The 12,873-nt window shown below is 39.9% G+C and overlaps 1 protein-coding gene across 1 annotated transcript in view; it reads left to right on the top strand.

Moving 5' to 3' along the window:
• The first annotated feature begins 448 nt into the window (after nt 1-448).
• The window catches only part of LOC129718783 (uncharacterized), a 392,933-nt gene continuing 380,508 nt past the window's right edge, over nt 449-12,873 (top strand). The window contains exon 1 of the mRNA XM_055669859.1: nt 449-737. The gene's annotated coding sequence lies outside the window, so the exon portion shown is untranslated. The remainder of the gene's footprint in view (nt 738-12,873) is intronic.

Consider the following 12,873-nt stretch of genomic DNA (forward strand, 5'->3'; position numbering starts at 1 on the left):
CGGATCCATACATTTCTGCGATAGCTACACATGAATGTACTTATACATATTCACTGCAATATTCATCTTCCCCTCATATAAGCTTCACTTTAGCAATGTAGGGGTTCATTGGTTATTTGCACTCAACAATTGCTAAGCGGTCATTTCCTTGAGCTGCTGTTATTGGTAAATGAACTTTGCACAGAAAGGTTCAGGAATGCATCGGTAATTATCAAACTGAAAGATAATGGGATTTTCTTGTTACAGTAAACAATTAATAACTATAGCAACATGCATATTCAACACATATTTCACACCACGTAAAAGCAAGACTTACTGTAAACTTAATTTCCTTCCAATACCACGCTACAGTGCATGCAGTTTGTAAATGCACATGCTACTTACGACTGGTTTCTCGCAGTTTAGTATAATACTGAACGCTTCTCTCGCACATGGCAGAAAGGCCTACATTGTAGCTTCAATGCATACATTTGCAGTGCGGCGCTACGGGCGAGATGAGTTCATTTTTGCAACGTTTTTAACAGTTTCTTAAAATAAAGCCATACTGATTGTCGCCACTGCTTTCGAACCTGAGTGCTATAAATTCTAGTCTCGTTGTGTTTGATTAAAGCTGTAATTTTGTTTCAATTTTAGCTTAGTTCGTTACGCAAACTGCGTTTGAGTTAATCAAAAGTGATACTAGAAGGAATATGAGTTAATAAATGCACTGCGTTTTCGCCTACGGATTACATTTGATGGTAAACAATATTTTAAATTCAATCACGAAGTCTAATATAAACCTGTAGCAGCATTGAAGAGCAAGTTTTCGGTGCAAAAATAAGTGAGTGTCATACGTTCGAACGGGTAAATGATGCACTGGAAACTTGTTGCATTCTTCAGTTCTATGTATGTGAGAAATCGTCGAACGGCAGTATGTGTATAATGGAATATATAAAATGACGGTGTATTAATATACGTTGTGTTTATCAAATAAATGTCACTGTTTCTTAACTAAACACAGCATCTGCTAGTAACGCAATTCATTAGAGCTTACGACTGACCTTACTCAATCTTTCTACCGATGGACAAGAAAAGTCGAATCAGGTATATACTAGTTCATAGTTTGAGTGATCGATAAGACGTCTGCCTTAATACGCACAAAAGTGTGGCGTGTGCTATAAAGTTGCTGCTTAGCTGCACAATCTACGAACGTGCCTTAAAAGTGCTTCCTTTAAAGTATAACACCTAAAAGGAAAAGTGAAAATCAGAGTGGAAATATGGTAGCAACAGAACGAATGACTTTCCTACTGTTCGGAATATTGAACAGTGACTGCTGCGAGACGACGTTATATAGAGTGAACTGAATTCAAAAACACACGGGCAAAATACACTGAAATTATTTGGTTACGGTTTCGGTTGTATTTTATAATTAGACTAAGGTCGCTTTTCACGCGTTTTTTTTACGCGGGTTTTTTTACGCGGCTTTTTTTACGCGTATTCCGGAATTTACGCGGTTTTTTTTACGCGGGTTTCGGAATTTACGCGGTTTTTTCACGCGGATTCCCGAGTTTACGCGGTTTTCTTTACGTGGATTCCGGAATTTACGCGGTATTTTTTTTTTGCCCGGATTTCGGGTTCCCTTCACTCGGAATGCAAAATTAACGATGGTTTTTTTACGCGGATTCCGGAATTTACGCGGATTCCGGAATTTACGCGGTTTTTTTACGCGGGTTCCGGAATTTACGCGGCACGTATCCCCCGCGTAAAAAGCGACTTTAGTGTATTTAAACATTTTATCTTATAAGAATTTTACAATATCTCTTACTATTAATTGTACGAGTATCAATTCACTTTAGGGGCCATCCACATACCATGTGGACAGATTTTTAACGATTTTGACCCCCCCCCCCTCCCCCTCCGTAGACAACTACCCATATAAATTCTAAAAAAATTGTATGGACCGTGGACGTTATCCAACCCCCCCCCTCCCACCCCAAAGCTGTCCACGTGGTATGTGGATGGCCCCTTATGCAAAATTGTTTATTTATTCCACTGGTCGAAATCGTATTATGTTTTTCTGCCCATGGATAAATTGCAGCCTTATCATCGCTGTACAATTTAAATGCGTGCTTCACTTGCTACTTTCCTTTTACGTTATCTGATTGACAATGTTTAGTATGGGTTACAAAGCCAGTGAATCTTCTAGATAATATTAACCGTGAAAATAAATCGTAGTTTTGAATAATATGATAAACTACCTCGCGGGTTGCTATTAAGGTGAATCGGGACGTGGTCGCGATCAACTCGAATTTTGCAATCTAATTTTTTCTTGATTTATGAAGACTACGTACATGTAACTTTGATCAATTGTTTTCACAACTGTTGCATGCCTGAAGTAGCAATTTGAGTACTGTTTATTTAGTGGAAGCCGATTTTTTACGATCAAAATACAGAAGTAAAAGGAACTCTAACCTCAAAATTGTATAGGAAAAAGCCACAATCCCGTTTCACCTTAAACTACAGGTAATCGACCATTTTACGAGACGTTTCGAAACTCAATTCATGAATGAATTATGACAGAGAGCTCTGCACCGTTGATATAACGCACGTAAAAGCAATATCAACATAATCAAATTTTATGATACCTGTCAGTTCGTAAAATGGTCTATATTATAACGGTGCCAGAGGGAGAACCCCCCTTAAAAAAGTACTACAAAGATTGGAAAACTTAACTTGAATGATTGACCGTTTTCTTTCAAGATGAATATGCGACTATCTGTAACAACGACATCTAGCAAGAACTACAGCGGCCAGGGGCGGATTAACGCGTAGGCGAAACAGGCGGTCGCCTGCTCGTCAATCATCGAGAGGCGGCAAACAGACGGCTAATGCGTGTGCTTATTTTTTAAGCGACGAGGAAATTTTTTCTCTCCCTAGCAGGATTTCTATTCACGTGCGACGCGACCATCCACATTTTCATGTACTAACGTTGTACTAACACTCCACATGCCACAGTCTTCTTGCAAAATTTCAGCTCAGTCGGACTTCGAAAAGTGGTGCCTCGAAGCGGTCAAACTTTCACTTTTTCGGCCGATAAAAATGCACAGGTAGTTCGTAAAATGTTCGATATTGAAAAAATGGTCTTATAAATGCATGAAACGTCGAGATCTGTCATAATCTCTTAAACTAATTATCTTAAACTTTTTTTGTAAAAATCAATTTTTGTAAAAATCAATCCGTTCCATGCAGCAACCAATCTTGTTGTAAGCAATGGTGCCAAGTCATGTTTTGATGTAGTAGACTTTTTCAGTGTCGTGCAAGAAATTTTCAACTTCTTTTCTGCTTCAACTCATCGTTCAAAAAACACATTACTTCTCTTACGGTAAAGCCTCTGAGTGGAACGCGTTGGGAAAGTCGAAATGATGCTGTCATTCCCTTGAGGTTTAATATAGGAGAAGTTTATTATGCCCTATATGAAGCAATCGAGGATCTGAAGCAAGATGCGTTTGCAAGAAATACTGCAAAAAGCCTAGCAAAAATAATTAAAAAAATCAAATTCTTATGCAGTTTAGTAGCTTGGCATTCAATTTTGTTCAAAATCAATTTAGTGAGTAATTACCTTCAAAAAATAAATAGCAGTCTCGAAAACACTATAGACTTGATAGGCAGCGTTTAAAACTTTTTGAAAAATATGAGAAATGAAGGTTTGAATAGCGTCATTACTGATGCTTTAGAAGTAAATCCGGAGATCTTTGAGAATTTTACTCACTTTACCCATTAGTGTAACAAGTGGTGTTCTTTGAGCTCCTGGAAAAGACATACAATGAAAGCGCAGGAGACACATCCACAGTTCGATCAGCACTACAGCGCGAGAAGTGTTGGGTACAACTGCGGCAGCTGCGTCCAATGGGTGGTTTGACGCTGAGTGCCAGAGAGTGACGGAGGAGAAGAACGGCGCCAGGGGTCACATGTTGGCCACGGCTGTGACTCGCAGAGCGTGGGTAGATATCGAGATGCTAGAGCCGCTGAAAAGAGACTCCATCGCCGGAAGAAACGACAGCATTGGGAGCGTCTTCTTGCGGAGGCGGAAGGTTGCTTCTCCAGGCACGATGCGATGAGCTTCTACAAGAAGGTCAACGTAATTAGGAATCGAAACGTGTCAGCTCCTGTCATGTGCAACGATAGGGAGGGTAACCTGATAACCGATAAAACAGAGGTGGCCAGGCGTTGGAAGGAACACTTCAGTGTGCTGTTGAACGATGAGGGAAACAGTGGAGTCGAAAGGAGCAGGATGACTATTGAGGATGATGGTCAAGCTGTGGATCCACCATCCATGGACGAGGTGAAGAAAGCAGTGGAAGAGCTGAGAAACTGCAAGGCAGCTGGGAAGGACGGCATTCCCGCCGAACTCTTCAAAGTCGGAAGCGAACAGCTGTATCGTGCCATCCATCGGATCATACTGAGAGTGTGGTCTGATGAAGAATTGCCCTCGGACTGGTTGGAGGGTCTCATATGCCCGATCTACAAAAAAAGGTCATCGCCTGGACTGTAGCAATTATCGGAGCATAACTCTTCTCAATACCGTGTACAAAATTCTCTCCCGCATCCTGTTCCACAGACTGAGGCCGTTGCAGGAGACCTTTGTTGGCGAGTACCAATGCGGTTTTCGAGGGGGACGCTCCACGACGGACCAAATGTTTACCTTGCGACAAATCCTCGATGAAATTTCGAGAATTCAACTTGCAGACGCACCATCTGTTCATAGACTTCAGGGCAGCGTACGATTCAGTTAAGAGAAATGAGTTATGGCGGATCATGCTCGAACATGGCTTCCCAACAAAGCTGAAGCAGGGTGATGGGCTGTCGAACTTATTGTTCAACATCGCATTGGAAGGTGCTATACGGAGGGCTGGTGTGCAGAAAAGCGGCACCATCATTACGAAATCGCACATGCTTCTAGGTTTTGCGGATGATATCGACATTATTGGTATTAATCGTAGAGCAGTGGAAGAGGCCTTCGGACCTCTCAGGCAAGAAGCTGTGAGATTGGGGCTTGTCATAAACTCTGCCTAAACGAAATACATGGTGGCTCGTAGAGTGCGTGGTAGTCCGTTGGAGGTTGGTGCTGCGGTGGTGCTAGATGGGGAAACATTTGAAGTAGTCGACGAATTTATTTACCTGGGAACATTAGTGACATGTGACAACGAGGTTAGCCGTGAGATAAAGAGGCGGATAGCAGCCGCAAACAGGGCCTTTTACGGACTACGTAACCAGCTAAGGTCCCGCAGTCTGCAAATCCGTACTAAACTTGAACTCTATAAAACACTGATTCTTCCGGTGGCTCTCTACGGCCATGAATCATGGACGCTGAAAGAGGCCGATCGGTGAGCTCTTGGTGTTTTTGAGCGTAGGATTTTGCGTTCAATCCTTGGCGGCAAACTAGAAAATGGTGTTCGGCGCAGACGCATGAACCATGAAGTGTACCAGGCATACAAGTCGGCGGATATAGTCAAGCGGATAAAACACGGCAGGCTTCAGTGGGCTGGGCATGTAGCGAGAATGCCGGATGAGCGACGAGCGAAGGCTATATTTAGCAGGAATCCCGATAGAGGTCGTCGACTTCGGGGTAGACCCCGCACTCGTTGGATGTGTGCTGTCGACGAGAATGCACGCGAAACAGGTGTTAGGGGCGATTGGAATATAGCAGCCCAAGACCGAGTGACATGGCGACGTATTCTGGATTCGGCACTGGATTGATAATCGGTCTGTCGCCTTAAAAGTAAATTAAGTAAGTAACAAGTGGCGAGAGAAGTTTCTCAAAATTAGAACTTATAAAGACGTAACTACGATCGACCATGTCGCAAGAACGTTTGTGTGGCTTGGCGATAATATCGATAGAAAGACAGGTGCTTCAAGAAATTGATATGTCGGAAACGATAAAAAAAATTTCAACATTGAAAGCATGAAATGTTTATTTTTGAATTGTTAACACAACACATGCTGTCTAATCAAATTTTCGAGTCTATAGAAAATGCGTTTCATATAAAATAAAAATTTGAGGGGGGGTGGGGGGGCGGCAAAATCAGTCTTCGCCTGCAGCAGTAAATTAAGTAAGTAACAAGTGGCGAGAGAAGTTTCTCAAAATTAGAACTTATAAAGACGTAACTACGATCGACCATGTCGCAAGAACGTTTGTGTGGCTTGGCGATAATATCGATAGAAAGACAGGTGCTTCAAGAAATTGATATGTCGGAAACGATAAAAAAAATTTCAACAGTGAAAGCATGAAATGTTCATTTTTGAATTGTTAACACAACACATGCTGTCTAATCAAATTTTCGAGTCTATAGAAAATGCGTTTCATATAAAATAAAAATTTGAGGGGGGGGGGGGCGGCAAAATCAGTCTTCGCCTGCAGCTCAAATCAGCCTTCATCCGCCCCTGACAGCGGCACAGAGCTTTTTGGCAGGTTTTGCATTAGAATGAAGCAGAAAATCTGCCAGAGTTCTGAGCTCTGTAAGCGAATGCTGCATTGTTGCCTTTAATTTGTCCCGATTCAGAAATGGCCCAATGAAATAATAAGATAAGAAACTGTTTCAAAGCGAAATGTCCGAACCGCATGTTCTAGATGATAGTCACGTGAGACTGTGCAGATCAATTTTAGATAATTATATAGAACTCGATTACATGCAAAAGATTATGAAAAGATTTGATTTCAACGATAAGCTATAGACATGCTCTATGAACCTACTTGATCCTGAAAACGTTTTACAATAAAACAGACGTGCCAGTGGATGCCGATTTGATCGACGGAAAAACAACGATTATTTTGAAATTTTGCTTAGTGGGCAGTAATCCTACCAATAGTGTCGCTATAAGCAAGCGTGCACATTCATTATTAAAGACGAAGGTTTTTTAGGTGATGTGTCATCATTTTTAAAATTTTACGTTAAAGGAATTTTGAAGGTAGCTACCTGTTCAGAAGAGCATAATTTAAAAGTTACAAAATTCTTTCAACACGAGATACAAATAACATAATTTGATACGATTTTGTATTTCTTCATATGCTTTTGAAAACAAAACTGAATCTGAATGAGTTATACAAACAAATTCTGAAATGAAGTTGTTTTGCAACAAATCCAACAATTTTTTCGTCTCTATCAATCGATTTGTCGACAAATTTTACATGAGAATTCCTATATTACAGGCCGCCAGTCTAGCGGCGATTATTTAGTGGAAAAGTCGTAACCCATATTTCCATTAAATAATCACCGCTGTGATAACAACCTGAAATATAGCAATTCTTATGTAAAATTGTTCAACAAATCGATTGGTGCTGGTTTCATTTTGTGCAGGGCACGGGAAATGGTCTATTTTGCCCTTTTTAACCTTATTCTTGCATATTTTTGGAAATATAGACCCTTTCCCGTGCCCTGCACAGAATGAAACCATCACCAATAAATTCAGGTTGCCAGCTCAGCGACATTAATTTAGTGGGAAATTGGGTTCGTTTTTCCCCAGTGTGCATTGGTGTTTTAAATCCGTACATCCGAAGGATGTATGCAAGTTTTTGTTTATAAATTATTATTGGATGGTCGTTACGATGTTAACACATCGATTAGTAAAAAATACCTTAATTTGGTTTTTGAAAAACAAGAATGTAATTGCACTATTTAGAAAAAAGAAGGGCAATGTTACTAAGAACGAGGAGGCAGAATACTAAAAGAAGTTTAAGCGATGGTGTGGTAAATTCGGTTGAAATTAGTTGGATATTTTTTTCTGGTGATATTTTCCATATTCTTCATATGATATTTTGTCTAATGTCATTCTGTTCAACTTCGTCATAGAACGAATTGTGGTTAAACTTGTTTGTTTGCCGTGTTTCTTAAGCCTGTATTACACTATTTGACCAAGCGTCAAATATTTGGCACTTTTTGACAGATAAAAATTTGGTCAAAGATAATTGTTTGTCACTCTCCAATTTTAACATGGGGCAAACACGGGCAAACAACAACCATGATGTCAAATAAATTTGACCATTATGTCAGAAGGTCAAATATTTGACCATTAGACAAAGAGTGTACTACAGGCTTTAGGCTTTAAAAACATTTTCGCATTTCTTTATTCAAATACTTGAGTCCATTGCATTGCATGCGGCCTCACTCATACATAGGATGAATATAACCTTGAACGATATCATGTTCAGTAAATGAAGCAGTACGTAGTGATTAGGATCGTGATTTCTTACTTAGAGAGACAAATTAGAAATATAACAGTAATTGTTTACTTATCGCGAGAAACACCTTCCAAATAAAATAAACTCACGTTAAATCCAGCTTCCAGTGTGTAATCCTCTTAACTAAATGAGAAAGCATATTTATTATTAGTTTTGATATTATGATTTGCTGCTTTTTGTAGTTGTGAATCAGAGCTTCGATAAAAGTTTTTTTTTTCAGTGTGCTTATAATTACATTGATAGAGAGCAAAATACAACCCAGCCTCTCCATACTATCTGCATACCGTTGCCGGCTTATACGCTACGCTTCACCTCAAGCATCTTCATTACCCCGCTATCGGTAGCTTGCTTCGACCCTTCCGATACACCGTCGACTGTGTTCTATTTCAGTGCATTTCTCAAGCTCTTTTGTTGAATCGCAGAGGTTAAAAAAATAAAAACGCGCGACTTGGGATGGCGATTACGAACACATAAATCGTTACCAAAGAGTAAACTATGCAACAATGTTGCCGAACCGGTTCACTCGGTTTTTTCGCCACCGGTGGATTGCAGCGGGAGAACTTGGTAGAAGAATTCACATATAGTTGTCAAGAGGTGAGCAGAATGAACACAGTTCATTGCAATGAGAAGAGATAATAAGGCTGAAGACGTGCTGGTTATACTGGACATCGACGTAGTGGCTGTGACATTCATTGCCAAAAAAAAAATCGGCAGAGTCTATAATGCTTCATAGTTGCTTAAGTGGTTTTCGATGCAAACAAAATAATGACTAAATGACATTAAGAGCCAGTTCGCGAGAGCCGCAACCGCCTTTCTGAGGGACGTTGTTTTGATGTTCTCCGATTGGGCTGAAATTTTCAGCGTTTGTTTGTCTATTCAAGTTAGAAAGTTTTGCAAAATTTCAATTTTTTTCTTTGAGGTTAAGTAGGGTAAACGGCCCTTGAAAATGTTATGTCCAAAAACGTCCAAATACTAAAAAGTGCAATAATTCCTGCTAGACTTGATGGATTTTTCTAAAAATTTGTGGTATTATTCTACACTAAAAGTACTTCAAAACGCATGGTAACAATATAGGGTAAAATGGTAACATGATGAAAAAAAACGCATTTTTCTTTTAAAAATTGTCAATTTTCGGAATCATCCTTCTCTTTTCAACATCGCTAGAAAAAAAAACTGAATATGGCGTTTTGTAGAGCAACTCAAGAGCTTAAATGTCATGTATAAGCCAAGTGTGCCAAATGGGGTAAAACGGCCCTAGAAAGTTTTTTTTTAAAACCGTCAAAACCACTAAAATTACTGTAGTTTCTGCTAGACTTAAAAGATTTTACTAAAAATTTGGATTATCACTGTACCTTACCAGAGCTACCTACTCTATCAGAAGATAGGCAATTTGGGGTAAAACGTTCCTTGAAGATTTTTTTTCGAAAAATGCCGTCAAAATCACCAATACTGCAAGAACTCGGGTTAGACTTGATAGATTTACTGAAAATTTAGATAATTACTCTAAGTTAATACGAACTTAAAGGCAAGATGACAAAAATGACAAATGGTTTTACCTAACGAAAATAAATATTTTTCTTGAGAAATACTTAGCGATTTTCGGGGTGCTATTTTCTCTACAGAAAAGGTCCAGAACCAGAAGTTAGCATTTTATAAACAACTACAAAGCTTTTATTTGGCATAATGTCCAGATGCATCTTTTGGGAAGTGACTAAAAAGGACTGAAGTTTTCCTTGACTTCACGAAAAGTTTCAAACAAGGTAAAAGATATTATCGACATGATGGTCGCGAAAATATATAATTCCAACCGAGTTCCTCCTTATCCGTGGAGCAAATAAAATCGTTATTTGCACGATTCTCTGCAATAGTTATATATGCAAAACTTAGCGTAAAGGAAGATGGTGCTTTGATGAACGTTGAAGAACATCATGAGTAAAAATTGTTAAGCATTATTGTTCGAGGTCGTGATTTTTCAAAATGATTGTTCATTTTTGTTGATACAACAGTAACCAGAGTAACATGATTTTTTTGGCCAACACTCAGGAAAAAGCGAAGAATGAGACCGATGACAATTATGTTAAAAACAATCAAATTAAAAAGATTTGAATTAAATTTAAAAACAATCAAATTAAAAAGATGAACATGAAACTCAAACCATAACTTACTTCATTTGCTTTAACAAAACTCGAAGTATTGCAGTCTTTCAGCAACCGTCTCATCGATATTGTCTTTTACAGGGTTTGATGCTTTTCTTGAAACCTAGTGAAAAAGTCAAGAAAAAGTTCAGTCCTTTTTCAAGTCAGTTTCCAAATGATGCATCTGGAATTGATATCAAATAAAAGCTCTTTAGTTGTTTTATAAAATGCTAACTTCGGATTTTGGACTGTTTTTTGTTGAGGAAATAGCACCTTGAAATTCGCCAAGTACTTTCCAAGAAAAATATTTTTTTTCGTCATGTAAATCTATTTGTCACTTATGTCATCTTACCCTTAAGTTCGTATCTAACTAGAGTTATAATCTAAAATTTCAGTAAATTTATCAAGTCTAACCCGAGTTATTGCAGTTTTGGTGATTTTGACGGCATTTTTTGAAAAAAAAAAATCTTCAAGGAACGTTTTACCCCAAATTGCGTATCTTCTGGTAGAGTAGGTAGTTCTGGTAAGGTACAGTTGATGATCTAAATTTTAAGTAATATCATTTAAGTCTAGCAGGAACTAAAGTGATTCTAGTGATTTTGGCAGTTTTTTTGAAAAAAACCTTCTAGGGCCGTTTGACATGACATCACATCACATGACATCAAAGCTCGTGAGTTGCTCTATAAAACGCCATATTCAGATATTTTTTCTAGCGTTGTTGAAAAGAGTAGGATGACCCTAAAAATTGACAATTTTTAAAAGAAAAATGCGTTTTTTTCGTCAATTTACCTCTTCACCCTATATTTTTACCATGCGTTTTTAAGTACTCTTAGTGTAGAATAATACCAAAAATTTTTAGAAAAATCCATCAAGTCTAGCAGGAGTTATTGCACTTTTAGAATTTGGACGTTGCTGGACATATCATTTTCAATGGCCGTTTTACCCCACTTAACCTCAATGAAAAAAATTGAAATTTTGCAAAACTTCCTACCTTGAATAGACTAACAAATGCTGAAAATTTCAGCCCAATCGGAGAAGATCAACACAACATGCGCCTCTCGCGAACTGGCTCTTAACACCTAACAAACGCCTCAAACGTAAGATCGTGTGAAATTGGTTGATCGTGCTTGGGTTCATTTTACATTAGGCATATCTACATATGTATCAGATATACAGTGGTCAATATGTTAAAATTCATTCCGCGTCGAACACTCGACAGAAACGGACGTGCAAAGTGGTCGTTCTATTACAATCCGGTCCGTGTGTACGAATAGCCAAACAAAAGAGTGTATTACTCGCGCTAAAGGCCAACTAGATTGTGAGTTGTGTCGCTACGTTCTGTACCCGGCTCGCAACTTTGGCTGTATTGGTGCAAAATACCAGCTGCAGTTTTGATCTGTGCACAGTGAATAGATCTTTCTAATTCAAGGCCATCATTTGACAGTCAAGTCGTGTCGCTGTGCTGAGTGATCTCACACCCGGCTCACTGCTGGTGGCTGTATTAGTGCTGCTGTACTGGTGCTGCTGGCTGCTTTGGGTGCAGCTTCGAACGATCGGACAACCACTGCTGGAAGGAAGAAGTAAATAGGTACGTGTTATTGTCGGCGCTAGTGCGCTAGTGCGCTACATTTAGCGCGATGGATATAGATCCCTCGCCTCCCGTGCCACCATCCCCGAACCCCCCTGACCCTGGCCCTTCTGTTACCCCCTCCCCTGTTCATTCTCCAGTCCCCCCTCGCCCCTGGCTTTACCCGAACGGATCTCAACAGGGCAGCTATACTGTTTATTTTCGTCCAAAGGCAGGAGTGAATTCAAAGCGATTAAGCTTACTGCAAATTTCTAAAGACCTGACGAAGGGGTACAAGGCCGTGACCGAAATTTCCAAGGTCCGACCTAACAAGCTCCGTGTCGTGGTCAGTGATCTGACACAGGCCAATGCTATTGCTTGCTCTGAGCTCTTCACACGCGAGTATCGCGTTTACATACCCGCACGAGACGTGGAGATCGACGGTGTCATAACCGATTCGAGTCTGTCTGTCGAGTGTATCCTAAAAAGCGCAACCGGTTGCTTCAAAAATACCGAAACACAGGCGAAGATTTTGGATTGTAGGCAATTGCGGTCCATGTCTCTCGTCGGCGGTAAAAAAGTTTACACTCCGTCAGACTCGTTTCGCGTTACGTTTGCCGGATCTGCACTCCCTAGCCACGTCTCGATCGACCGGGTTCGTCTGCCTGTGCGATTGTATGTACCCCGTGTTATGAATTGCACTAATTGCAAGCAGTTAGGCCACACAGCCGCCTACTGCTGCAATAAGGCACGATGTAGCAAGTGTGGGGAGACTCATGCGGAAGATTCTTGCAGTGTTAATGCTGAAAAATGTATTCACTGTGGGGAAAACCAGCATGAGCTCTCCACATGCCCGGTGTACATGCAGCGCAGAGATAAAATCAAGCGGTCACTTAAGGAGCGTTCAAAGCGTTCTTATGCTGAGATGCTGAAGAAGACCGTGACCACTTCTACCA

The sequence above is a fragment of the Wyeomyia smithii genome, chromosome 1, assembly GCF_029784165.1.
Source record: "Wyeomyia smithii strain HCP4-BCI-WySm-NY-G18 chromosome 1, ASM2978416v1, whole genome shotgun sequence".
Lineage (NCBI taxonomy): Eukaryota > Metazoa > Arthropoda > Insecta > Diptera > Culicidae > Wyeomyia > Wyeomyia smithii.